The 27,278-nt window shown below is 40.2% G+C and overlaps 1 protein-coding gene and 1 pseudogene across 1 annotated transcript in view; one reads left to right on the top strand and one right to left on the bottom strand.

Annotated features, from left to right (window-relative positions):
* TSPAN7 (tetraspanin 7) overlaps window positions 1–27,278 on the top strand; it is a 316,558-nt gene that overhangs the window by 250,078 nt on the left and 39,202 nt on the right. The window lies entirely within an intron of this gene.
* On the bottom strand, window positions 18,419–18,726 carry LOC103113649 (SH3 domain-binding glutamic acid-rich-like protein 3; annotated as a pseudogene).

The raw sequence follows: 27,278 nt of genomic DNA, 5'->3' as shown, positions 1-27,278 counted from the left end.
GCTATTTGTGGCAATACGTTCTACTAGAAAATAGTTCACCAGTAAACATGAAACACTTTTTTTTTTTTTAAAGAATGCTAGGCCTTGCTGCATCTTCTCTTGGCTCTTGGAATTTAACCTCCATCTGACCCTCCGTCATCCTAATCACTTTGGCTCACTTAGAGCTTCCTTAATGTTATCTTCCCTTTTCTCTAAAATGAATTGCAGAGCAATTTTTAATCTGCAATCTAAAGGTTTATTTATCTGTCTCTTTATACACAACTTTGTTTCAGAAAGAGTTTAAGGTCGTTTAAAAGTATCCATAAGATACACTGAGAAGTTAGTAACAGAAGAACCCAGAATGAAGCTTATACAAACATACTCATACACTCTTAGTCATTTACTTTGGGTAGACTCTAAGCTTTCTAGCAGACAGTTGGGAAAGGAAACTTAATTAGTCACATCATTTAGAGTGTCCATGAAACAAAAACAAACCAATTACCGAGGAGAAACACTGTTATTCCTAATACGCAGAAAGAAATTTCTCTAGAGAGGTTTCATAAAGAGGTCAGTGCATGATGTAGCAATCTAGTGGGAAATACAAAGATGAATTTTTTCACCTTTGTTTTTTTCTTTTTTATTAATATTGGTTTACAAAATTATGAGACAGCGGAGGTATAATTCCACACCATTGCAAAGATTGATTCTACAGGCTTTCCTTTAAAAATTAAATGTACACATATGATATCACACCCACTTGAAAATCAGGAAAAGCAATTTTATCATGAATTTGGAATGTGAGGAGACAATATGATATGATCAAGGTACTCAGATCTCCACTCTGCTAGGCAAAATCTAAGATACATTTTGGAATACAGTTAATCAAGTACCCAGACTGGTATTAGAGAAATGATAAAAACTCCTAAAATAACAGAATGAATAGATGCATTCATTTTTCTTGATGATGGAGAAAAACCATAATTTATAATACTTTCAATGTTCACATATAACTCATAAAAATTAAAACAATTTCTTTAGAGATACCTAGAGAATTAAACCAGAAGTCTTTCATGCTATTCTGCATACTTTTTTTTTTCTCTGCCTACCTCTTTTCCCCACCTACCCTTTGCAAAAAGAATCTTTTTCGTTTCCATTTGGTCTCATGGTTAAAAGGCCTTGGTTCTAAGGAAAAATAGTTCTAAGGAAAGATAGTTTGGAAAGTGGAAGACGGTGGGGGTGGGGGGAGGGAGATAGAAACAGATCAAACCCAAGAACAACCCCAGCACATACCAAGTAGGAGTGAAATTTCAGTGGACATAGTGTTCTCCAAATGACTGCAAATAAAATGATCATCGTCTACCTTGTGCACAGACCATTAATCATAATTTTGACCTTGTAAGAAGATAATGCTAAGCTGAGAGATAATTTCACCATATAACATACTGCCTGCGTTGTAGCATGCCAAATTCATTTAATATATTTTATTTTCCTATACATTTACTTATTCTTCTTGGGAAAGGAAAAAAATGCCTATATAAACCTTCTCAGATGAGATAGTTTCCTTCTTTGTATAACTGCTGACAGATCTTTTCCTTGTTACTTTGAAGAGATGAAAAAGTCAGTATCACAACTGTGATGGGTATGTAAACCCATATTTAGTGATATCAAGTGGAAGTGGGTGAAAAGTCCAGCATTGTCACTTACTGTGAGTGTGACCTAGACAGGCAGCATAACCTCTTAGTTTCATTGCCTGTAAAATAGGGAAGTTAATATATTGCATATATGCCACAAAAATGAAATGATATAATGCAAGACAAGTAGAATGCTTTTAAAAGTAGAATTCTGTCATGAATCAGTTTTGTAATGAAATTGTGGAGACCATTTTAAACCCTAAGAAGTATCAAAAGTAGGTTGCAGTGTGGTTTTGATCCAACTTTCCACACTGCAGACCTGTTTTGCTAAAGCACTAACCTCTGTGGCAAATGTCCCTTCAAGTTTGAAAGTGTGGAGTCACAGAATTGAGTATTCAAGATCTAATTCATGGGAAACTTGAGCAAAACCAGCTTCTCTTATTTCCCTTGGACTAGTGAGGTGCAACATAACTGCTTGTGGTCTTTTTGTGGTCCCACAGGTTTTGAATGTAGGAGGAACAGTGTGTAAGTGATAGAGGCTTGTTTTCTAACCTAAGATCATGGTCATCTATAGCAAGAGGCATCTAATAAACTTTAAAGGAGAGGATAAGGTTATGAAATGTCCTTTGTGAGTGGAAGGACTCACCTCTCCCACTTCAATGTAGACTTTGCTTTGGTTGTGTCTTAAATCTGATTCCCTAGAAGCAGACCTATAGCTTATGAGTCTTGATTCTCTCTCTCTCTCTCTCTCTCTCTCTCTCTCTCTCTCTCTCTCCTTTCTTTCCTTTTTTTACCAGAGCACTGCTCAACGCTGGTTTATGGTGTGGGGGACTGAACCTGGGACTATGGAGCCTCAGGCCTGGGAGTCTGTTTACATAACCATTATGCTATCTACACCCACCCTCTTTTCTCTTTTTTAAATTGCCACAAGGGTTATCACTGGGGCTCAGTGCCAATATTATGACCCCAGTGCCCCTTTTTTTCTTTTCTTTTCTTTTCTCTCTTTTCTTTTCTTTTCTTCTTCCCAATTTGTTTTGATAGGACAGAGAGAAATTAAGAAGGGAGGAGGAGTTAGAAAGAGAGAGGGGAGGATAAAGAATAAGAAAGCTTTCAGTAGAGGGAATGGGATGTGGAACTCTGGTGAGAGAGACCCCTGCAGACTTGTTTCACTGCTCATGAAACATCCCCCTGCATGTGGGGAGTGGGGGCTTGAACCTGTGTCCTTGTGCATGGTAATGTGCACTACGTCCCAGTGCCCCCCCCCCCCCCGCCCCCACAATTTTCATGGAGCATGTGCCCAGGAAAGACAGAAAGATCCTGGAGAAAGTGGAACTGAGAAATAGGAAGCAAGAAGCAAGGCTAGGTTTTCAGGAAAAAATCTCAGCTTCATCATAATCAGCATTCCAAGATGAGGGCTCTGGAGCATTAGTCACATCTAGACTATATTTCAGCTTGAGGTGAAGAAACTGAACTTTCAAATTCCTGCCCAGTGGCTAGGTTTCCCTGGGGGAAGGTAAATTCCCAGGGTTTATGTACAAGTGAGGCAACTGCAGCAGAGGAGAGGGGCAATGTAAGTCACAGACACTAATTACTAGTGGAAAATGGGCACACCAAACTGGTAGGAAGGAACTGACAGGGTTTCGGCTGGGTGTGGACTATATCGGTACCAACTTACTTCCCTACTTGACCTTGGAAGATAATTGGAGTACAGTGGTAATGAGAAATCCCGACCTGAATCTTTTTGTCAGGGATCCACTGGATAAAATGAAGACTTTATCATAGGCATTATTTATTTATTTTTGCTACTTCTATTTACAGGTAATACTCAAATTTTGGAAGTCACATCTGCAATCTATTTTATGAAAGTAGATTCTCCTCAAGGGTCTCATCTGCCCATATACCAAGTCAAATCAGGCCCAAAGCTCTAGCTAAGAATGCATTGCTTCTTGTACAGCACCCCATACTCTAATTGAAAGCATTCCCCCATATTGGAACTGCACGTTGATTTATTTTAAGTAGCTGCACACAAATACTTTAAAAATCAAAACATCCTTAACACCCCAGAAACTGACAGGCTGTAAAATGTCTGCTTAAAGACCTGTCATCCAGATAAAATTCACCTGAAAACCGATGTAATACAAATAGCAAAGTGGACTATGTGTGCCTGTCAGTTTTCTAAAAGGAACTGTAGGGGGGGAATTTAGTTCTGAGTTGTTCATCTACTTTGGATGAAAGACAACCTGGTACCAAGCGCAGTCATGAAAGGGAAATAGCTCATCATTTTCCTTTCCCAGACACACACACACACACACACACACACACACACACACACACTTACCTCCCCTCATCCCACCTGTGTCCTCCACTGAACTCTGGAATTCACTGAGAAGTTTATCCACAGCTCACCCCACCAGGCCCACCTCGTAAAACCTTTCCTCCCTGAAGGGTAAATACTGGATGATCTCACTCATAGGTGGAACTTAAGAAACAAAGCACAGGAAAGCATAAGGGGAAAACATCAATCAACTGTGGTCTATTCCAGCAGATTCAAGGACTCAAAAAGGGGGAGGTGGGTGAGGTCAGAAGGGTATGGGGACCCAGTTCCCTATGGTGGAGGAAAATGAGAGTTTGGTGATGGGTGTTCAAAAATTATTCAGGATATTCTGAGAAGCATTTGTCTAGCTTACTTGCCCCATAATATGCCATATTATGGAGGCACATAACTTGTCTGACTTCACGGATTCACAGTTGGTGATGCATTTTACCTCAAGAATTATATCTACAGTTGTACCCATATCTGATTTAGTATGCTGAATCTCTAACCAAAATTGCAACTCTATTTACAGACAGTCATTAGAAAATAATTGCATTTGATATTCTTTAATTACTAAATAGATGGAAATTAGATAAAAATAAATCCACTTAATAGTAATTAAATGAGGCCAGATGTTTGGTGACATGGGGGTCTGGTGGTAGCTCAGCAGGTTAAGCACACATAAGGATCCAGGTTCGGACTTCCAGAGGCGGAGCTACGAGCAGCAGATCGCTTTCTCTCCTCTCTTCTCCTCTCCTCTCCCGGATCAACTAGGGATAACAAAGGAGACCACCCGGACCGAAACAAGACAGGACTAGAATGACCACAGGAACCCAGTAAATCACCCGTGAGTACAAACACGCGGGGCTGGTGACAGAGAGGAGAGAGGAGCCTAAGGAGAGATTAAGTGACTGCTAACAGTTCAACAGTTTATCAGTGGAGACACCACCTCCAGTCTGCTCCACCAACAAGGGGACAGCTGAAGGGAGGAAAGGACTCCCCAGAGACTCACCAAGTGCAACTCTGAGTCTCCATTGCTACTACCCTCAGAATCTGGAGCAGCAACAGGGAGGGACACCAGGGGACAGAGATCTAACTGGGAAACTCAGGAGAAGACCTATACCTCGGTGGCATAGCTGAGGGGCTGTGAAAGTCTCTCTGCATAACCACTGGATTATCTCTGCCACACCCTGCTTTATCTCTTGGTCAGGAGTCAGTGATTAAGCTAAGAAGCCTATTGATAGTTTAAAAGCCCTCAGGTTCCCATAGCCTACAGGGAAGAAAAACAAAGAGGCTTTTACACCACTGAGCTCCAACTCAGGGATTGAAAAAACTGTTAACTTCCACCACGGTAAAACCTTTAATTAAATTACTTAGACACAAGTCAATCCAGGCAATAGTGATCAATAATTTGAAAAGTACTGATAAAGGGAATTCATAACATAATATATAAAATGGTTAAAACAACAAGAAAAAAATATTGGAGACTCGAACCAGGACAAGAGTCCAGCTAAAAGTCCTCCAGAGGGTGAAGCACAAAACAACGAGTTCGACATCCAAACATTAGCTAAGGAAATAATAACAGGAGTGAGTAAAGAATTTGAAAAAATTGTAATCAGAAATGCAGGAAAAACAAATGAGAATATGGAAGAAAATTCTAATAATCTCATGGTTATTAGAGAGCTGAAAGCTGAAATCGCTGAGCTAAGAAGGCAACTAGCTGAAAAAGCTAAAACAGTATCAGAGCAGGGCAACAAAATAGATTAACTCCAGAAAACAGTAGAGGGAAGAGAGACTAGAATAAATGAGGCTGAAGACAGAATTGGCAAGATTGAGGATTAATTAGAGACAACTAAAAAAGAAGTAAGAGATCTCAAAAAGAGATTAAGAGATGCTGAAAACAACAACAGAGTCCTATGGGATGACTTCAAAAGAAACAATATACGCATTATTGGCTTACCAAAGGAAGAAAGAGAAGGAGAGGAAGAAAGCATTCTCCACACCATAATAGCTGAAAATTTCTCTAGTCTAGACAACACCAAAGACATAAAGATTCAAGAAGCCCAGAGGGTCCCAAACAGAATTAACCCAGACCTAAAGACACCAAGAAATGTCATACTTAGAATGGAAAGGAATAAGGATAAAGAAAGGATCCTCAAGGCTGCAAGAGAAAAACAAAGAGTCACCTACAAAGGAAAACCCATAAGATTAGCAGCAGACTTCTCCATACAAACACTACAGGCCAGAAGAGAATGGCAAGATATCTATCGAGTGCTCAATGAGAAAGGCTTTCAGCCAAGAATACTATATCCTGCTAGACTGTCATTCAGACTAGATGGAAGCATCAAAACCTTCTCAGACAAGCAACAGTTGAAGGAAGCAACCATCACCAAGCCTGCCCTGAAAGAAGTTCTGAAAGGTCTCCTATAAACAACCAGACCACCACAAATAGGACATATATCAAAACACTCTAAAACTCTACAAGAATGGCGTTAAAATATCTTCAATCTTTGATATCAATAAATGTCAATGGCCTGAATTCACCTATTAAAAGACACAGAGTAGGAAGATGGATCAGAAAACACAACCCAACAATATGTTGTCTACAGGAAACTCACCTAAATCAACAAGACAAACACAGACTTAAAGTGAAAGGATGGAAAACTATCATACAAGCCAATGGCCCACAAAAAAGGGCAGGAACAGCTATTCTCATATCTGACATGATAGACTTTAAAATAGATAAGATTAAAAAAAGATAGGAATGGACACTACTTAATGCTAGGAGAATCAGTCAAGCAAGAGGACTTAACAATTATTAATATCTATGCACACAATGAGAAGCCATCTAAATACATCAAACTTCTACTGAAAGAGCTACAGCAATATATTAACAGTAACACAATCATAGTAGGGGACTTCAACACCCCACTCTCTCAACTTGACAGATCATCCAGGAAGAAAATCAGTAAAGACATAAGGGAGCTAAATGAAGAGATAGATAAACTAGAACTAGTGGACATTTTCAGAGTCATTCATCCCAAGAAACTGGAATACACATTTTACTCAAATCCACATGGATCATTCTCAAGGATAGACCATATGTTAGGCCACAAAGACAGCATCAGCCAATTCAAGAGCACTGAAATCATCCCAAGCATCTTCTCAGACCACAGTGGAATTAAACTAACACTTAACAATCAACAAAAGATTAGTAACAGTGCCAAAATGTGGAAGCTCAACAGTACACTTCTTAACAACTTCTGGGTCAAAGAGGAAATCAAGGAAGAAATCAAAATGTTTCGAGAGTTCAATGAAAATGAAGACACAAGCTATCAAAATATTTGGGACACAGCTAAAGCAGTCCTAAGAGGGAAGTTCATAGCTATACAAGCACACATTAGGAAACAAGAAAAGGCACAAATAAACAGCCTGATTGCACATCTTAAAGACCTAGAAGAAGAACAACAAAGGAATCCTAAAGCAACCAGAAGGACAGAAATCACTAAAGTTAGGGCAGAAATAAATAACACTGAGAATAGGAAAACCATACAAAAGATCAATGAAAGTAAATGTTGGTTCTTGGAAAGAGTAAACAAAATCGACAAACCTTTAGCCAGACTCACAAAACAAAAAAGGGAGAAGACCCAAATAAATCGGATAGTAAATGAAAGAGGAGAAATCACAACAGACACTGCAGAAATTCAACATATCATGCGAGGCTTCTATGAACAACTATATGCCACCAAGCTAGAGAACCTGGAAGAAATGAATGATTTCCTAGATACCTACCAACTTCCAAAACTAAGTAAAGAGGAAGTGGATAACATGAACAGGCCCATCACAGCTAATGAAATTGAAACAGTTATCAAAAATCTCCCCAAAAATAAAAGTCCTGGACCAGATGGTTTTACAAATGAATTCTACAAAACTTTCAAAGAAGAACTAATACCTCTACTTTTAAAAGTCTTCCAGAAGATTGAAGACACTGGAACATTCCCTGCCAGCTTCTATGAAGTCAACATCACCCTGATACCAAAAGCAGACACAACCAAAAAAGAAAACTACAGACCAATATCTCTGATGACCATAGATGTGAAAATATTGAACAAAATTCTAGCCAACCGGAAACAACAGTATATCAAAAAGATTGTTCATCATGACCAAGTGGGGTTTATCCCAGGCATGCAAGGTTGGTTTTTAATATATGTAAATCAATCAATGTGATCCACCACATCAACAAAAGCAAAACCACATGGTCATATCAATAGATGCAGAGAAAGCCTTTGACAAAATACAAGATCCCTTTATGATCAAAACACTACAAAAAATGGGAATAGATGGAAAATTCCTGAAGATAGTGGAGTCTATATATAGCAAAACTACAGCCAACATCATACTCCACTCAGATCAGGTACTAGACAAGGATGCCCACTATCACCATTACTCTTCAACATAGTGTTGGAAGTTCTTGCCATAGCAATCAGGCAGGAGCAAGGAATTAAAGGCATACAGATTGGAAGAGAAGAAGTCAAAATCTCCTTATTTGAAGATGACATGATAGTATACATGGAAAAACCTAAGGAATCCAGCAAGAAGCTTTTGGAAATCATCAGGCAATACAGTAATGTGTCAGGCTATAAAATTAACATTCAAAAGTCAGTGGCATTCCTCTATGCAAACACTAAGTTAGAAGAAATTGAAATCCAGAAATCAGTTCCTTTTCCTATAGCAACAAAAACAATAAAATATCTAGGAGTAAACCTAACCAAAGAAGTGAAAGACTTGTATACTGAAAATTATGAGTCACTACTCAAAGAAATTGAAAAAGACACAAAGAAGTGGAAAGATATTCCATGTTCATGGGTTGGAAGAATTAACATCATCAAAATGAATATATTACCCAGAGCCATCTACAAATTTAATGCTATCCCCATCAAGATCCCAAACACATTTTTTAGGAGAATAGAAAAAATGCTACAAATGTTTATCTGGAACCAGAAGAGACCTAGATCTGCCAAAACAATCTTGAGAAAAAAGAACAGAACTGGAGGCATCACACTCCCAGATCTCAAACTGTATTATAGGACAATTGTCATCAAAACTGCTTGGTACTGGAACATGAACAGACACACTGACCAGTGGAATAGAATTGAGAGCCCAGAAATGAGGCCCCACACCTATGGACATCTAATCTTTGACAAAGGGGCCCAGAATATTACATGGGAAAAGCAGAGTCTCTTCAACAAATGGTGTTGGAAACAATGGGTTGAAACATGCAGAAGAATGAAACTGAATCACTGTATTTCACCAAATACAAAAGTAAATTCCAAGTGGATCAAGGACTTGGATGTTAGACCAGAAACTATCAGATACTTAGAGGAAAATATTGGCAGAACTTTTTTCCGCATAAATTTTAAAGACATTTTCAATGAAACGAATCCAATTACAAGGAAGACTAAGGCAAGTATAAACCTATGGGACTACATCAAATTAAAAAGCTTCTTCACAGCAAAAGAAACCACTACCCAAACCAAGAGACCCCTCACAGAATGGGAGAAGATCTTTACATGCCATACATCAGATAAGAGTTTCATAACCAACATATATAAAGAGCTTGCCAGACTCAACAACAAGACAACAAATAACCCCATCCAAAAATGGGGGGAGGACTTGGACAGAATATTCACCACTGAAGAGATCCAAAAGGCCGAGAAACACATGAAAAAATGCTCCAAGTCTCTGATTGTCAGAGAAATGCAAATCAAGACAACAATGAGATATCACTTCACTCCTGTGACAATGTCATACATCAGAAAAGGTAACAGCAGCAAATGCTGGAGAGGGTGTGGGGTCAAAGGAACCCTCCTGCACTGCTGGTGGGAATGTCAATTGGTCCAGCCTCTGTGGAGAACAGTCTGGAGAACTCTCAGAAGGCTAGAAATGGACCTACCTATGACCCTACAATTCCCCTCCTGGGGATATATCCTAAGGAACCCAACACATCCATCCAAAAAGATCTGTGTACACATATGTTCTTGGCAGCACAATTTGTAATAGCCAAAACCTGGAAGCAACCCAGGTGTCCAACAACAGATGAGTGGCTGAGCAAGTTGTGGTATATATACACAATGGAATACTACTCAGCTGTAAAAAATGGTGACTTCACTGTTTTCAGCCGATCTTGGATGGACCTTGAAAAAATCATGTTGAGTGAAATAAGTCAGAAACAGAAGGATGAATATGGGATGATCTCACTCTCAGGCCGAAGTTGAAAAACAAGATTAGAAAACACAAGTTGAACCTGAAATGGAATTGGAGTATTACACCAAAGTAAAAGACTCTGGGGTGGGTGGGTGGGTGGATGGGGAGAAAAAAAAATAAGGATCCAGGTTCGAGCCCCCGGTTCCCCACTTGCAGGGGAGTCGCTTCATAGGCGGTGAAGCAGGTCTGTGGGTGTCCATCTTTCTCTCCCCCTCTCTGTTTTCCCCTCCTCTCTCCATTTCTCTCTGTCCTATCCAACAACAAACGACATCAACAATGACAATAGTAATAACCACAACAAGGCTACAACAACAAGGGCAGCAAAAGGGCAAGAAAGTGGCCTCCAGGAGCAGTGGATTTGTGGTGCAGGCGCTGAGCCCCAGCAATAATCTTGGAGGCAAAAAAAAAAAAACATGTTTGGTGACTCAACGTGGCAGCATTGATGACTTTATAAGAAGACAAGGAGTCTCTCTGCCATAGGATAGCACAAAATAAGACAGCATGCACCCAAAAGTGGAAAGAGAGCTGTCACAGGAACTGAATTAGCTTGAAAGCTTGATTTTGTACTTTGGGCCTCTAGAATTGTGAACAAATAAAATTTTGTTGTTAAAAAAACAGAATTTTGGTCCATCTCCCAGACGGGGAGAAATGTTAAGGGAAGATGACTAGAGGACTCTGAAACCAAATTCCATCAGGATCCAGAGAGAGAAGATTAAAAAAAAAAAAAAAAAAAAAAAAGGAAAGACATTTGGAAGTAGCAATAGGTGTAGGTGTGACTTAGAAAGGAAGAGGTCAGGCTCAGGCAAAAGATAGTAAAGTCATGGGCCCCTTGGAATATACCTAAAATAGAACTACTAACTTTTTCCAGAACGGAGACCCCCCCAAACATTCATCTGCAATATTCTTGCCTTTAGGTTCATGACTAGTCAACAATTTGTTCTGCTTTATATCTTAACTCTTTTTCAACCACCAGGTTCCAGATGCTATCATGATGCCAGCCGGACTTCCCTGGGCAGATGACCCCACCAATGTGTCCTGGAGCTCCGCCTCCCCAGATTCCTGTCCCACTAGGGAAAGAGAGAGACAGGCTAGGAGTATGGATCGACTTGCCAACCCCATGTTCAGTGGGAAAGCAATTACAAAAATCAAACCTTCCACCTTCTGCACCCCATAATGATCCTGGGTCCATACTCCCAGAGGGATAAAGAATAGAAAGCTATTCAAAAGTCAGTGGCATTCCTCTATGCAAACACTAAGTTAGAAGAAATTGAAATCCAGAAATCAGTTCCTTTTCCTATAGCAACAAAAACAATAAAATATCTAGGAGTAAACCTAACCAAAGAAGTGAAAGACTTGTATACTGAAAATTATGAGTCACTACTCAAAGAAATTGAAAAAGACACAAAGAAGTGGAAAGATATTCCATGCTCGTGGGTTGGAAGAATTAACATCATCAAAATGAACATATTACCCAGAGCCATCTACAAATGTAATGCTATCCCCATCAAGATCCCAAGCACATTTTTTAGGAGAATAGAAAAAATGCTACAAATGTTTATCTGGAACCAGAAGAGACCTAGATCTGCCAAAACAATCTTGAGAAAAAAGAACAGAACCGGAGGCATCACACTGCCAGATCTCAAACTATATTATAGGGCCATTGTCATCAAAACTGCTTGGTACTGGAACATGAGCAGACACACTGACCAGTGGAATAGAATTGAGAGCCCAGAAATGAGGCCCCACACCTATGGACATCTAATCTTTGACAAAGGGGCCCAGACTATTATATGGGGGAAGCAGAGTCTCTTCAACAAATGGTGTTGGAAACAATGGGTTGAAACATGCAGAAGAATGAAACTGAATCACTGTATTTCACCAAATACAAAAGTAAATTCCAAGTGGATCAAGGACTTGGATGTTAGACCAGAAACTATCAGATACTTAGAGGAAAATATTGGCAGAACTTTTTTCCACATAAATTTTAAAGACATTTTCAATGAAACGAATCCAATTACAAGGAAGACTAAGGCAAGTATAAACCTATGGGACTACATCAAATTAAAAAGCTTCTTCACAGCAAAAGAAACCACTACCCAAATCAAGAGACCCCTCACAGAATGGGAGAAGATCTTTACATGCCATACATCAGATAAGAGTTTAATAACCAACATATATAAAGAGCTTACCAGACTCAACAACAAGACAACAAATAACCCCATCCAAAAATGGGGGGAGGAATTGGACAGAATATTCACCACAGAAGAAATCCAAAAGGCCGAGAAACACATGAAAAAATGCTCCAAGTCTCTGATTGTCAGAGAAATGCAAATCAAGACAACAATGAGATATCACTTCACTCCTGTGAGAATGTCACACATCAGAAAAGGTAACAGCAGCAAATGCTGGAGAGGGTGTGGGGTCAAAGGAACCCTCCTGCACTGCTGGTGGGAATGTCAATTGGTCCAGCCTCTGTGGAGAACAGTCTGGAGAACTCTCAGAAGGCTAGAAATGGACCTACCCTATGACCCTACAATTCCCCTCCTGGGGATATATCCTAAGGAACCCAACACATCCATCCAAAAAGATCTGTGTACACATATGTTCTTGGCAGCACAATTTGTAATAGCCAAAACCTGGAAGCAACCCAGGTGTCCAACAACAGATGAGTGGCTGAGCAAGTTGTGGTATATATACACAATGGAATACTACTCAGCTGTAAAAAATGGTGACTTCACCGTTTTCAGCCGATCTTGGATGGACCTTGAAAAAATCATGTTGAGTGAAATAAGTCAGAAACAGAAGGATGAATATGGGATGATCTCACTCTCAGGCCGAAGTTGAAAAACAAGATTAGAAAAGAAAACACAAGTCGAACCTGAAATGGAATTGGAGTATTACACCAAAGTAAAAGACTCTGGGGTGGGTGGGTGGGTGGGGAGAATACAGGTCCATGAAAAATGATGAATGAAATAGTGGGGGTTGTATTGCTAAATGGGAATCTGGGGAATGTTATGCATGTAAAAAAAAAAAAAAGTAGAAACGCAAAGCAGAAATTGACTGAGTTTGGAGTATGGCACCAAAGTAAGAAAGCAGAAGTATACTAGAGTTTGCAGTGAGTACCTCCCTAATACTTCCTCTCCACTTTTCCAAGCTTTGGGTCCATGATTGCTCAACAATTTGTTTGGCTTTGTATGTTAACTCTCTTTTCAGTCACCAGGTTCCAGGTGTCATCAGGATGTCGGCCAGACTTCCCTGGATTGAAGACACCACCAATGTGTCCTGGAGCTCAGCTTCCCCAGAGACCCATCCTACTAGGGAAAGAGAGAGGCAGACTGGGAGTATGGACCGACCAGTCAACGCCCATGTTCAGCGGGGAAGCAATTACAGAAGCCAGACCTTCTACCTTCTGCAACCCACAATGACCCTGGGTCCATGCTTCCAGAGGGATAGAGAATGGGAAAGCTATCGGGGGAGGGGGTGGGATATGGAGATTGGGCGGTGGGAATTGTGTGGAGTTGTACCCCTCCTACCCTATGGTTTTGTTAATTAATCCTTTCTTTAATAAAAAATAATAAAAAATAAAAAAATTAAAAAAATTAAAAAAAAAGAAGGGATTGGATGCGGGTTCTGGTGGTGTGCATTATGTGGAATTGTACCCCTCTTATCTATGGTTTTGTCAATATATCCATTTTACAAATAAAAATCTAAAAGAAAATCTTTGGTCCATCCTCCCAGAGGGATAAAGAGTAGGGACCCTTCCAGTGGAGGAGAGGGCATATGGAATTCTGGTAGTGGGAATTGTATGGAATTGTATTCCTCTTAACCCACATCCCTGTTAACCATTATTAAATCACTAATAAAAAAAAGAAAAGAATATTAAAAAAAGAAAGGACCAAAAGAAAAAATGGGCAAAAATATAGATGATACATAGATAGATAGATAGATAGATAGATATAGATAATCATATTGTTATAGAATAGTCAACCCATATCTGTTGTCTTACGAGAACCACTGCAGTTTCCAATGGAGGGAATGGGGACACAGAACTCTGATAGTGGGAACGGTGTGGAATTGTTCCCCTGTTATCTTGTAATTTTGTAAATCAATATTAAATCACACACAGAAAATTTCTGGCTGTTTCTATCCAATAAATAAATAAAGATAATAAAAAAATTTAAAAAGAAACCGTAGTAATATTATCTATTGTTAAAGTTATTGTGAGAATTAAATATGAAAATAAAACGGACTTAGCACAACTTCTGATATATAGTAGGTGCAAAATACTTTAGGTTTTGGCTTTACTCCTTTAACTTTTCCCTCCTCTCACATCTCAGATGTTAGCTCTTTGCTCCACAATGAATTTGAACCTTTCATTCAAGTTGTAACTTCCAGAGGAACATAAACTGATTCCAACCCACCTTCCTACTGATCTCAGACATCATCCTGACTTCCTCCTATACCTCCCTCTCTGTCTCTAGTCTGGTAACTCTCTAGAAAGGAGTGAATGCCCCCACCCCCATCCTTGAGAAACAACTTCAACCATATCCTTACATGGGACAAAATACACATGGGGGTCACATCCTTTTAATGTTCATAGATGTGGATAAAAATGGACTCTGTACAGAATAGTGTTCACTTTTAACACAAAGAAAATTCTGTCCAGTCAGGAAAGGAACCTAGGAAATTATTTGCTAATTTCCTTACTGAACCCCATTTTAACTCCTACAAATGTTTCTTCCAACCTGCACTCGCCCATTCATCCTTCTTGGTTACTTTTTTTCTAAGATTTTATTTATTTATTTAGTTAGTTAGTTAGTTCACTCTTTTTTTATTCCCTTTTGTTGCCCTTGTTGTTTTATTGTTGTATTTATTATTGTTGTTGTTATTGGATAGGACAGAGAGAAATGGAGAGAGGAGGGGAAGACAAAGAGTGGGAGAGAAAGACACCTGCAGACCTGCTTCACCGCTTGTGAAGTGACTCCCCTGCAGGTGGGAAGCCGGGGGCTCGAACTGGGATCCTTACGTTGGTCCTTGAGCTTTGCGCCACCTGCACTTAACCTGCTGTGCTACCGCCCAACTCCCTTTATTTATTAATGAGAAAGATATGAGAGAGAAAGAACCAGACATCACTCTGGTACATGTGCTGCCGGGGATTGAACTCAGGACCTCATGCTTGAGAGTCTAGTGCCTTAGCCACTGCACTACCTCCAGGACCACTCTCCGTTACTTTTTTAAAAATTTTTTTAAATTTTATTTTAATTTATTTTTTATTCCCTTTTGTTGCCCTTGTTTTTTTATTGTTGTAGTTATTATTGTTGTTGTCGTTGTTGGATAGGACAGAGAGAAATGGAGAGAGGATGGGAAGACAGAGAGGAGAAGAGAAAGACAGACACCTGCAGACCTGCTTCACCGCCTGTGAAGCGACTCCCCTGCAGGTGGGGAGCTGGAGTTCGAACCGGGATCCTTATGCCGGTCCTTGTGCTTTGCGCCACCTGCGCTTAACCCGCTGCGCTACAGCCCGACTCCCTCCGTTACTTTTTAAAAGGAAAAATTTGTAATGTTTTATGGAAAGAAGCAAAAGTCACATTCTGAATAGAGATGGCATCATATTTCACAGGGGCTGGCAAGCTGTCTTTGGTGGTTGCCAAGAGGTGGGTTGGACAGACAGTTTGAGCTGGAAGAAACACCCAGCCTTGAAATTTGAAGTGGTGACTTTTGTAACAGCACTCTCCCTTCCTCTGTTTGAAGCCCCTGAATGTCCCTTCTGGTTATATGACATCTGGTTGGAGAAGAAAATAATCCAATGAGATTTTGTTTTTCATGGCCTGTAACATGATCCCATCTTTGTAAATACGTGTGTGTGTGGGGGGGGGGATGTACCAAAATGTTAACAGTGGTTTGTTTCTATGTGTGGCCAATTTATTACTTTCTACTTTTCTATGTTATATGAGTTTTTGGCTGTGAACATGAGTTTTAAAGTACTGTGAAAACATCAAGGGGGTACTTTTATCTATCTTCAAAGAAAAGGGGAAAATTTGCTCTCCTCTATTAAGGTCATATGATTTGAATTGAAAAGGCAACAAGTAGGAATCAATATTTGTGTTCAGAAGCCAGAGCTGACTTGATTAGTGGCTTCCTCTAGTTTTGTCAGTATTGAGCTACTTAGCAATTGAGAAATTAAAATTCATGGGGAAGAGAGGACTGGACCTGGAAGAAAAAGGGGGCAATTATGTGCAAATGTAATCAGATAATTGTAGAGATAATAGTTAACCCTTGTCTGTAACCTTAGGAGAACTGCAGTGGCTTACAATGGAGGGGCTGGGAATTTGGAACTCTTGTATTGGGAACGGTGTGGAATTATACCCCTGTTGACATGTAACTTTGTAAATCAGTATTAAATCACTAATAATTTTTTAAGAGATAAATTAAAATTCAGGAACCTGAAGGGCTTCTCCCTCTGTCTCCTCCCCTTACTCCCTTGGGACTTCACTGGAAATTCTTCTACCTGAGGTTCGATCTGGGGGCCTAAAAAGAAAAGAGAATCTCTCTGGGGATTGAGGAATGCTGCCTTATGCTTCGTCCTTACTCCCCACTGGGCCTGGCACTGTGATCAACACAAAGAATGGGTTTCTCTGGGGTGATGGGACCTCAAAGGTCATTTGATCCCAGCACTCATCCCCATTATAATTATCTAAGTATCCTATAAGCAGATGAAATGTGACTTCTGGTCACTTTAGCTGCCTGAGTGGTTTAGGTCCCAGAGTTAGGTGCCTCAATCCATCTAGGCACTATCCCCAGTCAGTTCCCCTTTGCCAGTGTCCAGGAATACAAAGACTTGACTCAGTGTTCATGACTCCATGTGTGGAGACATAAAGAGTGGGACCAGCACCAACCACTGGTTCAATTTATAGCTTCTGGGGCTGCTGATAGCTGCATGTCTGGTGTCAAGACAAAGCTCCCTCCCACTGTAACCTTGCTCCCTCCTCAGCGCAAATGGATATGGCTGCTTAGCAGTTCAAAAGAAGGAAAGATCTGTCTGGGTTTGAAGCTCCCTATAAGCACCAGATGGTAATGATTAAAATTAAATTAAATTAATGTTTGACAGTCCATGAAGGGCATAAATTGCATGGTGTATTGCCTGTCCAATCTGTCATCTTGTTTCCCTTGGCTCAGGTCAACAAACAACAGCTGAAAGCTCCCTCTCTGGGTCAAACAGTAGTTTTTTCTCTGCTATGGCAGTGGCTGGTAGGTTTTCCCAAGTTGAAGGAGCCTCACACTGCCCAAATTGTAATTAAGATGCCTTAAAAGGCAAAGAATTCTATCTTTCTGCCACAATCCCCAGCTACCATCTCCCAAACCATCACAGCAATTACTGGTTAGAATTCAGAAACCGGGGGATCTGAACATGGCCTAGGAGCAAACCATTGCCAGAATCACAAAGCAATTTCCAGCTCTAATGACAGCCTTCTTCATTCACATGATTTCTAGAGCATGTGGGCAGTGCTGATGTGTTATCAGGTTGCAAAAGAACTCATGGTATTGCATTTTAAAGCTTCCCCCATCTGCCAAGTACTCCCTTCCAAAGAACTTTCAGCTTTAGATATCTACTCCTTCCCCTTGGGTTAGTTAGGAATCTGTATTCCAAAGTATATCTTGTTTTTCTAGCTACTCATATCCAAAGTCACATTTCAACCTTTGTGCTTTTGCACAAGGATTTCGGTGATTTCAAAATGTTTAGAATGGTCTTTTACAAAATTGTTTCTCCAGAGTAAGCCAAATAGGAGACTACAAAATCTGCAGGGGGGTGAAAGCTGGGTTGTACCACCTAGGTGGCCCTTCAGGAATGAAATTATTTTTTCCCCAATGGAATGGAATATTTAATTGTCTCTAAGACGCTCCCAGAACAGGGATTGAGGGGCCTTTGGGAGAGCCCTGGCTAATGGAATCAACAAGGTGCCCATCAGTCAATGCCAGGCAGGGTGGCAGCCCCAGGGCCTGGCTGAAGCAAACATTTGGGTTGCTGTTTAAGGCAATATCTGAGACTAGTGAGTAGGGCATGTTGACTTTGAATAAAGGCGAGAGGGCTACAGCTAGAGAAGGGAGAAAGGATCTGGGCTGTGGCAAGGGGCTTAAGGTTAGAAGTGACTGGGAGTTGATCCCAGGGTCATTCCTGGCCGAGCAATGGCTGAGGGGAATGTGGTGACGGAGTCCAATGGGGTAGGCTGGCTCAGGACAATTTAAGAAATTCCTGCAGTGTGTTTTGTTCCGCAGCCTCCACGAAGACTTCATAGTCCCCATAGCAGTGGTCTCCGTTGACAATCTGAGGTGGGGTAGCCTGGGGGTTGCAACCTCCAGGCTCACATCTCATCCCACAGGGCATTGTCCTGAGAGATGTCCACTAGCTGGTATTAGATGTGTTTTCCATTTAGGATATGGGTCACCTCACTCTCCTGGGACTTGATTTCGCTGGAACCGATGACCGACATGCTGTAGACACCCAAGCCACTCATGCTGGGAGTGGACGGACAGATCGAGTGGCAGAGCAGTAGTGGTAACTGCATGGCATGGAGATGCCATCACCCCACAGGAATGAAGTTCTTATTTCCCCAGCCACAGTGAACATTACTGGAAAGTGACTTTTAGCTGACAGCTATTTTGGAGACTCCTTTCCTTGAAGAAAACAGCCTCATCCACGATCTCCCAACTCAGGATACTGCTCAAGGGTCACCACTGCTTCCCTCTCTCTCGTTTCTCTGTCTGGATTTGTCTTCCAAACTACTGCCTGACTTCTTTCTTCATTTCAGAAAAGTCTCTTCTCAAATAACACCTAATCAGAAAGGGCTTTCCTGATCTTATTCTAAAGTAGCACATACCTCTTTCCCACAACTCCCTGTGTCCTTACCTTTCTCTTATTGTCTTCTTACCACCTCTGACATTACATCAGTGTGTGTGTGTGTGTGTGTGTTGAGATTTAGTGCACTGGCTGTCTCCTTACTAGAACATAAGCTATGTGATGGCTGGAATTTTTTGTTCATTGCTTTTATCTCCACTACCTAGAAAAAAATTACCTGGTGCTGGGAAATTGTGCAGATGCAGTCACAGCTGCCATGTTGTCACCTCAGGGCACTGTCAATTCCCCTCGATAGTTGGAGTGCTTTGTTTACTCTTCCCTCTTCCCATCCTCGGGAGAGCTATTATCCTATCCTGGAGTGCTTTGTTTACTCCTTCCCATTCCCATTATCCTATCCCCGAGTGCCTTGTTTCCTAGCCAATCACATCCCGACTTTCTCCCATAAAAGCCCTTCTTCTTCTGCCCCTTGCTCTCTTGCCTACTTTTCACCTCTGTGAATGGAAGGGTGCTGCTCGTAGTGGGAGGCAGCCATTTTTGCTAGCTCCACGTGGCCCGAATTGCTGTGCTCTCACCCAACTCTGAGATGCCCGCGCAAATAAAGAATTGTGATCCCTCTCTGCTCCAGATCTCCTCTCTCTCTCTCCTCCGCATCACAGCCTGACAATCTGGAACATACATATATATATATAGTAAATATTTCAGAATAAAGGAATAAATGAAGAAATGACTTGTTGCTTGATGCCTTAGATACTTCCTAGCACCCAAGCTACCTAGCTCACTGCCTGCACATCATAAGAACTAGAGTCTTCTGGCCAGGGTAACATAACAGTCAACAATATAAGCTTGGGGTTATCCTGACTTTGACTTGGCTCACAACTACATAGCTTTTAAAGCTACGTTAGGCATTATTCTCAGTATATTAATGGTATGACTGCCTGTCTTGTTCATAACTGCTATGAGAGGTAGGTATTATTCCTACTTCTAAAGATGAAGATACTGAGCAACAGAGGAGTAAAACGATTTGTACAATGTTACATGTCTAACAAGAACCAGTACTGGAAGCCTGGTAGTCTGTCTCCATAATCTGTCACTTATTATTCTGAGGCTGCTCCTCTGAGCTGGTTTCTTTGCCCATAACATGGTGATAATGCCTATCATGCTGACTCATAAGCATGAAATGAGATGGCTTGTGTAAGTAAGGATCCCAGTTCGAGCCTTATCTCCCCCTTCCCTCTCAATTTCTCTCTGTCTTATCTAATAAAATAGAAAGAAGGGGGGCAGCCACTGGGATCAGTGGATTCACCTCCTGTCACCAAGCCCCAGCCATAACCCTGATTGCAATAAAAATTAAAAAAAAAAGATTTTTCATGGCAGAAACAAGATGCAGGTGGCATGACTTGCATCTCACAAGTAGTCTTGCAGACCTCTTGGGTTCCCATTACCTGTATAACCACTCAAATAATCCACAGCCTAAATCTGACCAGTGTTGGTGACTACTTTGATGTACTGCCCAGATGCCCTATCAGTGGAGTCTTTGTCGGCCCAGCTGCTAGGAGTCCTGCGAGCACACAGCCCTCAACTCTCAGCCCCTTCAGTCCTTGCCTCAGCTGCACAGAGCCATTTTGACCAAAAAGTTTCTTTGATGGCATTTCCTGTGTTGACCATATGCAATGACAGATCAACAGAGGGATGAGTATAAGGTACCAAGAATCTTGACCCAACTGAGTATAATTCTGAAAGCTCATGGATCTCCAGAGCTCCCTGTGTATTGACCGAGACTGTTATTCAATTTCTATCTCAGACCCTCTGCCCACAGCTATTTCCTCTTCTTCCCCCATGGATTGAAAGGCTTTCTTTAATAAGCTCTAGCTCAGAGTCAGCTTTCCAGAAAGCCCAGCCTACAACACAAGATCTAATTCATTTCCCTCACAATCATTGTCTTGGTCTCTGGACTCCTCTAGAAACTTAAGCAGAAAAGATGAAATCGTCTTCCACTATTACACATTCTTGGCCAGTTCCCCCAACTCATCCCCAATTTTTCTCCCTTCTCAGAGGTATGAGAAGTCCAGCCTGCCTGTTTGTACAAGTGCACAAGTGAGGGCAGATTTACAAATCAATTTCTTGCTTACTGTTCATTGCCTTAGCTCAGGGATTCTCTTTCCTCGAGGAAGTAAGATAGATGATCACAGGTTACCACACACCACTGGTCCTTTACTGTAACCACCTAAGTCCTAGGAGGCTTTAGCAGCAAACAACAAGCTCACCTAACTATATGTCAGCAGCAGACAAAGAGTCAGTCATTAAGGAAACATAAACAAGTAGGTGCTTCCCTCCTTTTAGCAAAGCTAATATATTTACAAACACACCCTTAGGCACAGGGTTAGCTTAAAGGACATCCCCTTTGGGGATAACAAGTCCCAGACCACTTATTTGTTATGACCACGAATAACATTTGGATCTGAGTAGTCATGAAAATATCTGCACTTTTAATGGCCCACAATCTTCACATGCTCCCTTATATGCTGGACTGTCTAAATTGCAATTGAACAAAACTTATAATTTATATTTAAATCATCAAGAATAGATAAATAACTGCCCCATTTAAGTGTGTGGTACTGTGTGCTTGAAAAGTTAATAAAATCATAAAGGATTAAAAAAAACAGAGCAGAACTGCTTATTTTTTTAAGATTTTTTTTTTGGTGGAAAGACAATCTTATTAAGTAGATGTTCCTGAGTTAACCCATTGCTGACACAGCATGCAGCCTAGTTCTTTTTTAAAAAAAACATTTTTTTATTTATTTTAGTGAGAAAGAGTAGATACAGAAAGAAAGATACCATGAGAGAGAAAGAGACCAGAACACTACTCAGTTCTGGCTTATAGTGGTACAGGGCATTGAACCTGGGACCTCAGAGCCTCAGGCTTGAAAGGCTTTTGCATAACCATTATGCTATCTCCCCAGCCCCATGCAGCCTAGTTCTTACAAGGTACTAAAGGAAAGCTTGATAGCAGTTTCTCATATTGGTTTTTATGGCCCTTTGAAGATATTGGTTTCTTTTTTATCTTAGACTGTCTAGACATCCAAAATGGAGTTAGTATCACTAGGCAGGCATGGGAGCCAATCAATATTCTGTCCTTTATAGTGCAAGATGGTATGATTGATGCAGAGCTCAATACGCATGGACAATCACAGCTGTAAAAACAGATGCTTCTCTCCCAGGCCCATCCCAACCATATGTTTTCATTCATGGTACTAAGCACTTAGCAGAGATAGGCAGTGTGTGTCAGTTAGCTTCTCTGATAACCCTGGACTCTGAAGATTAGTTTTAAAAAGTTATGAATCACTGTTCATGGGGGTGAGGTAGCTGCCTCCTTTTCTTCTTAGGATTCCACAATTCCTATGAAACATGCTCTGAATTTTTGCTTTTGTACCCTAGATACTTATAACCACCATCTGATTTCAGACCCCCCCCCACATGTAAAGTAAGTACCAGTACGGATCATTTATATACATACAGGGAACATCTCTATAAGGGTAACTGTTGCATTTTACCATCTACCTGTAGGAACTTCTGGTTCTTTGGGGGGAGGAGACAAAATTAAAAGACTGACGCTTGCCACCATTAAAATTGTATGAAATTGTATGGCTACCCACGAAGTCTTAAAGTGAACCCCAGGGCTCTTTGTTAAAATGCAGATTCCACTGCAGATAGATGGAATAATATATATATATATATATATATATATATATATATATATATATATATATATATATATATACATATGAATTGGTAATTGAACCTATATCTTTAACAAGCTCCCCAAGTGATTCTTATTCACACAGAATGTTGATAACCATTCCCCTAGAGACTGATTATTTCGGCGGAGCCATGGTTTCTACAGTGCTACCACTAGTTAGTGGTTCTCTGTGTTTTGAAAGGAAATGGCAGCATTCAGTGACTATCACCACTGAACTGTATGATTAATCATTCTAATGATGGTGTTCATGTCCCGCCCAGAGTTCCTTTACCCATCCCTCAGCTGCTGATTCCATTTTACCCAGCACCAAGATCATCTCTATTTATTTTATATATAGCAGTTGTGAGTGTTGGCTGCGAACAGCTCACAGATGCACTCTTCTCTAGAGAATTGCTCTCAGTTGATGGGAGCTGCCTTCTCTGGAGATGCCTGAAGTTACATACCAACCAACACAGCCAATAGTTGACAGGTCTAAAGAAGCAGAAGACCAACTCGTTTGTCTCAAGGGAGACAACTGTATGGTGACATCTTTGCTTAGGAGTTCTCTGTGGAACTGGGCTGAATGCAGGATTTCTGTTGAAATCATCTTTGTCTAGAGTGTTCTGCTTTTGTTTCTCCCATGACTTCCTTCCATACTGGTTTCTTCTGAGGTCACCCCCTCAATAAAAATCTTCATCTTGTTCTCTGCTTTTAGGTTATTCTACCTAAGGCAATATTATTCATCAGTTGAGGAGACTTTTCGGGGGGGGGGAGTTGTAAAAATGGCAAAAGAGATTCTATCAGTAAAATGAGATACATGTGTAGCAAGATCTGAAAGACATAGGAGGTTGTGGTTCCAAGTAAAATAGTGTAAATATGAACTGATCATCCCACTCAATGCAGGCATGAGTACCAATGTGTCCATAAAATCTGTATGGATTGTACAGGGCAGCCATTTGAAGACTAGAAAAGTAAAGAGTAGTGCACAGATTTGGAAAGAAAGATTCAGAATTCAAAGTGTCACCAAACTGGTGATGAGTTTATCTTTCATTTATCTTCTGCTATCTCTGGCATAGACTCAAGACGATCTCAATGTGTAGTAATGTGTAGTAGGGTACAGACAAAGACAGAAAGCTCCACAAACCATGTAGTTCAATCCAGAAAGGCAAAAACAAGATGTCCTGACACTTGGAGATGGGTGGAGGGAAATCTCCTGGGATTTCTCCCTTTTTCTCTTGCTCTTCAGAGAAGCTACAGCAGGAGCAACAGAGGAGGCAAGTACCAGAAATGGAGGTTTACAGATTCCTCAAATTCTAGAGGGCAACACTTTTGTCTCATCAGAACAACTGTGACCCAAGAACGTGGTGAAATCTCAATGCTGGTTTTCTTTCTCTACCCTTCTGCTACTTGACTGCACACATGGATATAATTGTAGGAAATACACAACACAGAATGACGGCTAAAACCCCATCCTTCTGGGTGTCAGAAATTGAAAGGTGTATCTTTCATGGAAGAAAATAGCTATGGGAAATTTGGGAGATGATATAGTTTTGGGGAAAACCCTACAAAATTGTATCAACTCCTAAACTCACTCCTTGCTGTCTATATGTGAAACTGACTCTAAATAGTGTCTCAGAGATTTTGAGAGCTGAATTATGGGGCATGTCTGGCCTAGCCACTGGGTATTTTATTTCAGTCCTTGTTCTCCTTGTTCTTCAACTTTCAAAGAGTCTCTTAATTTATCCTATACTTTACGAGATTTTTTCCTTAGCTATGTCTGATCTACTAATAGACCCAATCAAAGTATTTTATTACTGTTACAATGTTTTATCTCTTGAATTTATTTTTATTAGTTTCCTCAAAACATCAAGAGAACATGGTGACCATATAACTGACATCACTTGTCTTGAATCTCATTAGTCAATTATAAAAAGTACGTCTGGCCACTCCAAATAAGGTGATACTATTCTGAAATCCTTTTTTGTAAGATTGTTCTCTAAAACAATTTTATATGTGCTATGTTACATCATAAAACACATAGAATGTGATACTACTTGTAAGACATTCTGAGATACATAGAGGATAGTGTTCAACTCTGGAGGGAAATGATAAGAGGGGTTCAATCCCTGTATAAGTACCGTGCGCTAACCGAATGGAGCTCCAAGAGGAGTTCAATTCCTCTAGGAGGCACTGAGCTGCCCTGAAGGTTTCAGGTTACCAATACATTGGTCTATTAATAACATATAAGTGGAAACCAACAAGCAGAAGAATAGCAACTATCCCAGCATAAAATGCAGGTTCTTGCTATAGCAATCTCTGTGAGTTTCCCTTCTGAGTTCCTATAATCCCCAGTTTAACTGTATTTAATCTCTTCAATTTTAACTCTTCAATTTATTAAGCAAAAGAGGCTGTTAAATGCTATTACATAGGGGTTTCCTCACACATCAAACACCTATCAGTATAAAGCTATTCTGAGAGCTAGATTTCCATGGGATGGTAGGTAAGAAGTAGTTATGGATTTCGGAAAGTTATAGATTCTTTCTGATTTCAGTTTTCCATTATATAATGATGATATCATGTGATAAGGTCTTTGCAAATATGAGGATGAGAAGTGTTAAGCATAGTGTGTGACATGTAGTGGGTATCTGATGAAAAACTAGCTTCCTCTTAATTTTTGATCGAGAGTAAAGAAGTATTATGTTAGCTTTGAAGTCTTTGAGAGTGTTGTATAGAGTATTTGTAATAATCGTGGCTTTGAGGGGAAGCTGAGATTTGGTAGATAGCGAAATACAAGAAAGATCTGGTAGGTTCTGGTGATAAGATAGCATGAAGATAATCTCTGAAGTTACAAGCAGCCAAACAACAGGACTAGTTAATGAAGAATATTTGACAAGTAGGAGAGATATTGATTTGGCATTTATCCTTAAAGAAACACGGCAGGACCCATGTTCAGCAGGGAAGCAATTACAGAAGCCAGACCTTCCACCTTCTGCATCCGACAATGACCTTGGGTCCATACTCCCAGAGGGTTAAAGAATAGGTAAGCTATCAGGGGAGGGGATGGGATACGGAGATCTGGTGGTGGGAACTGTGTGGAGTTGTACCCCTCCTATCCTATGGTTTTGTTAATGTCTCCTTTTTTAAATAAATAAATTAATTTTTAAAAAATAAAATACAATGAAAATAAAAGATAACAACAACAAAAGAAGAAACAGGATGGGAAAATCTTAGTTGTGTAGGTATGATAATTAACCTCAGGCTTGAGCACATAGTGATGTAGGTAAATTGTTCCTTTGATGTTTGCCTATCATGACTCTGCTGTCTTTTCTTCCTTTTCAGTATCACTTTTCAAAGGACTCGATACAACTCGATTAGACTCAAACATCACCTATTTGGGAAGAAAGTGGGCTTCAAAAATACTTAATTCACACTGAAGTGCTTTTGACCTAATTTGTTAACCCTTCTGGGCCATCATCATTTAAAAAAAATGTTTGAATTGCCTTATGATTAATCAAGAGAAAAGCTCTCCAGTGATTGAATTTCCACCTTTTCCTGAGGAGGGAAGACACTTTTGATTATAGAGGCTACCCACTCAAATCATACCATAAAGATTAACTTCTCACATTCATCTATGGGTGGTAAGGACCCTAATTAATAGACTTGGGCATGCACAGTCTAGACATAATCATGCTTTAATGTCAACATTCTAAATGAGCCTCTAGAAAAATTACCCCTATGTGAGTGTCCAGGTTGAATAATGGAAAGAAGTTCTGCAGAAATTCTTGGCTACAGCAGCCTTGGATACAAATAAATGAAGGAACAAACAAGTAAGAAACACTGAGACACAAAGCAAATGGGTATTAAACCTAAAAGGCCAGACACTTGACTGGCAAGCAACCAATTCCAGGTTTGGGAGTTAGGGTTTTGAATGAACTGATCAAGAGCAACTGTTAAGTCCAAGGGGATTATGATGACCAGTCCAGCCCTAACAGCCATGGCTCATGTTTCCTCTTCAGTGACTGCCTGCTGTGATAGCCCACTAGATTACTTTAAAAGGCTAATGACACAGCAATCACAGAGGAGGCAGCAACGGACTTGCAATGCTTTGGGGAAATTTTAAATAAATATTAGAGAATAGGTAGCTATTAAAATAAAGAAGCTATCAAGCTATTATAATACAGAAGTTATGGTACATGCATCCAGAAGAGGTAGTAAAACCACTATTTTAAGACTCATTAGATACTCATTTATTTTAAAGACAGTATTTAAGAAAAATAATGAGATCTATCTTGTGGTGGTGCTAAAATATTGAGCTAAATGACCCATGAGAGTTCTTTTAAACCCAAGAGATTTCATTCAAATGTTAGAATCCATCTGCTGGGATAAAAATTAAATCCAATAAGCATTCTCCTCAGAAAACCTTGCTGTTTGTTCCTTTCTTTCTTTCTTTTCATCCCTTCCAAATTAAAAACTGGTTCAAACCTATCTCAAATGTAATTT

The sequence above is a fragment of the Erinaceus europaeus genome, chromosome X (assembly GCF_950295315.1).
Source record: "Erinaceus europaeus chromosome X, mEriEur2.1, whole genome shotgun sequence".
NCBI lineage: Eukaryota > Metazoa > Chordata > Mammalia > Eulipotyphla > Erinaceidae > Erinaceus > Erinaceus europaeus.
Note: the sequence above shows the minus strand (reverse complement) of the source record. Positions and strands in the feature narration are given on the sequence as shown.